This window comes from Austrofundulus limnaeus, unplaced genomic scaffold (assembly GCF_001266775.1).
Source record: "Austrofundulus limnaeus strain Quisiro unplaced genomic scaffold, Austrofundulus_limnaeus-1.0 Scaffold568, whole genome shotgun sequence".
Classification (NCBI taxonomy): Eukaryota; Metazoa; Chordata; class Actinopteri; order Cyprinodontiformes; family Rivulidae; genus Austrofundulus; species Austrofundulus limnaeus.
Window position 1 is genome coordinate 150,804 of NW_013952970.1, and position 3,749 is coordinate 154,552.

The window sequence follows — 3,749 nt, forward strand, 5'->3', positions numbered from 1 at the left end:
TGTGTGTGTGTGTGTGTGTGTGTGTGTGTGTGTGTGTGTGTGTGTGTGTGTGTGTGTGTGACAGCTCTTAGGGTCGTGGGAAGTGGTTTAACTGACACAACTCTCTGCTGTTGAATTCAGACCTCTGTCTTCAGGCCTGTTGGACCAGATCTTTGACTGGAGTTTCCTGTACTACCTCACCACATTGTTTCCTGTTGTTCAGCAGTTACYTAAACTCAGTGTGTTTCACTTTGTTACACACTTGCTGTCTTCCTGCTCTGATGTCTTTACAACAGAAACTAAATGCTCGTGCTCTTGATCTACGTGTCGTTCACACAGTGAGGTTTTGGCTCACATACCTGAACAGTTCTGTGACACAAGGGTTTTTATAAAAATGAGTTAGATGAAGCGATGCTAATGTTAGGTCTAGAACAGCATCACTTCTCATGTGTTTTAATAAAGGTGAGTTAGCTGAGGCAATGCTAATGTTAGCTAATGTGGACTCTTTTTATCTAATGTTGATTTCTGATGGACTGGAGACCTGTCCAGTGTGTACCCCACCTCTCGTACTGATACTACTGGATATGTACCAGTGACCCTGAAAGGAAGAAGCGGGTAGATGATGGATGGATGGATGGATGGATGGATGGATGGATGGATGGACTGCTCAGCTCATCTTAAATTTTCTCTGCAGCTGCAGTCTAATACTTACCAACAAATTTATGCTTTTCCAAAGTCATGTAGACTGACTAAAATAACTGATTTATGCTTAAGTAAACATTGAAAGAAACTGATAAAGGATCATTCATAGATTTTGTCCGTCCATCCATCCATCCATCCATCCATCCATCAACCAACCAACCAACCACACATCCATCCATCAATCCATTAATTCATCCATCAACCATCCATCATCCATCCATCCATCCATCCATCATAAACACATCCATCCATCCATCCATCCACCAATACATTCATTTATCCATCATCTATCCATCCATCCATCCATCCATCCATCCATCCATCCACCAACCAACCAACCACACATCCATCCATCAGTCCATTAATTCATCCATCATCCATCAACCATCCATCCATCCATCCATCCATCCATCCATCCATCCATCCATCAAAAACACATCCATCCATCCACCAATACATTCATTTATCCATCATCTATCCATCCATCAAAAACCCATCCATCCATCCACCAATACATTCATTTATCCATCATCTATCCATCCATCCATCCATCCATCCATCCATCCACCAATACATTCATTTATCCATCATCTATCCATCCATCCATCAACCAACCAACCAACCACACATCCATCCATCAGTCCATTAATTCATCCATCATCCATCAACCATCCGTCATCCATCCATCCATCCATCCATCCATCCATCCATCCATCAAAAAACACATCCATCCATCCATTCATCCATTCATCCATCCATCCATCAACAATTATCCATTCATCCATCCATCCATCCATCAAAAACACATCCATCCATCCATCCATCCATCCATCTATCCATCAATCCATTCATTTATCCATCCATCCATCCATCAAAAAACACATCCATCCATCCATCCATCTGTCATCCATCCATCCATCCATCCATCAAAAAACACATCCATCCATCCATCCATCCATCTGTCATCCATCCATCCATCCATCCATCCATCCATCCATTCATTTATCTATCCATCCATCAAAAACACATCTGTCCATGCATCCCCCAACCAACCAACCATCCATCCATCCATCCATCCATCAAAAAACTCATCCATCCATCCATCCATCCATCCATCCACCGACCGACCGACCGACTAACCATCCATCCATCCATCCATCCATCCATCCATCCATTCATTTATCCATCCATCCATCCATCCATCCATCCATGCATTCATCCATCCATCAATCATTGCTTTATAAAAGGTCTGGTCTCGGGGGCAGCAGCTTGAGCAGGGAGATCCAGACCTCTCTCTCTCCAACCACCTCTTCCAGTTCTTCTGAGAGGACTCAAGGTGTTCCCAGGCCAGCCGAGAGTCTCTCCATTGTGTCCTGGGTCCTCCATGGGGGGGTCTCCTCCAGCCTCCCCCATCCTAATAGATTTTATTATGCCTCTGCCCACTGGGTGCGGGGTCAGAGGCATACTGTTCTTTGGTTGTCCGTCTGTCAGAGGTGTCAAAAGTATTCACATTCATTACTTAAGTAGAAGTATAGATACTAGGGTTTAAAAGATCTTTTTTTGGAAGTAGAAATATCAACTCAAGCTTTTTACACAAAGTATAAATCTTCTTAAATTATATAAGTGTAAAAGGAAAGGTAATGAACACTTAACAAAAAGCCATTAAGGATAAAAGCTTAAGCTGTTCTATAGCGTACCCCCCAGACACACATACACTCACATTTTTCTTCTAAAGTCAGTAATAAGCATAATGTTAAATTAAAATGTTAATGTTGAAAATTAGACAAGTTGTTTCAGCCACGATCATCTTCATTCTAGGCTCCATCTGCTACAGTCTGTCCTGCTGTGATGTGATGTGATTTGTGTCATGCAGGTGTGATGGAGTCAGTTCAATCCAATAGGATATCAGGATGATTTATATTTACATTTCTCATCCAACCACAATCAAATTCACTCTATCCATAGGCTCCATTTATCTGGATAGATTTCTATTTATTTATTTATTTTTTTCTGAACAATGAAAAGATGGAATAAAAACAAGTCAAATTTAAATTGAAATGAGATACTTTGTGCATTTTTAGAAAGTAAGGAGTATAAAGTACAGATTATTGAATTAAAATGTAAGGAGTGGAAGTAAAAAGTAGGCTGAAAAATTACTCCACTAAAGTATAAAAAACCAACATTTCTACTTAAGTAAAGTAAAAAGTATTTGTACTTAGCTACTTGACACCTCTGTCGTCTGTGTGTTACCGGGTTCAAAATTCCATTCGGCGCGCTGTCTTGTGTGTGCTGTATCTCCTGAAGGGAGCTATTGATTTCAGTCAAAATTGACAAGAYAGTTGTTAACCCAATGGAGATCTGAAAACATTTTAGGGTCAAAGGTCAAAGCTGAAGGTCAGTTAAAGTAATCTTTGTTGCTTGAATCCTCTTATTTTGGATGGTAAACAAAAGTGGTTGGTCACTGAAATGAATGATATGGTAAATAACAAAGACATATTGTTACATAGAATATTTAAGTCCAAAAACAGAGGTCAACAGATGATTGCATGCCCAGTGCTTTAAATGCAGACGAGTCTAGGGCAGGTGGAGGCACATCAGTCCATGCTTTGGTGTTGAGTTTAACTTTGTTTTATATAAAGTATGTTGTTTTTTGTGTAGTTAGCTAAATTTTTGTCATCTAAAATGAGTCGTTCTAATTTCTTTCTCATGTTGTTTTTTTAATGTTTTTTCTACCTTCTGAACCTGCCATTCTTGCCTCATGATGACCGGTCTGCTCTCCATCTCAGCTGTAAGTATTCTGAAAGCACCATTACATTTTATTAGGGGTCCAAGCCCGAGGAAGCAGGGTAACGCAGCTGCAAAGCAGCAGCGTTTCCATGTCTCCATCGGAGCATGGAACCCTATTGTATCTGTTCCGTTTTTTATTATTATTATTATTATTATTATTAGGGGTCCAAGCCCGAGGAAGCGGGGGTTTCCATGTCTCCATCGGAGCATGGAACCCTATTGTATCTGTTCCGTTTTTTATTATTATTATTATTATTATTATTAGGGGTCCAAGCCCGAGG

At 40.4% G+C, this 3,749-nt stretch overlaps 1 protein-coding gene across 1 annotated transcript in view; it reads left to right on the forward strand.

The window, feature by feature from the left end:
• Positions 1–3,749, forward strand: part of LOC106530856 (septin-7) — a gene marked incomplete at its 3' end in the record, with an annotated part of 78,921 nt that overhangs the window by 37,544 nt on the left and 37,628 nt on the right.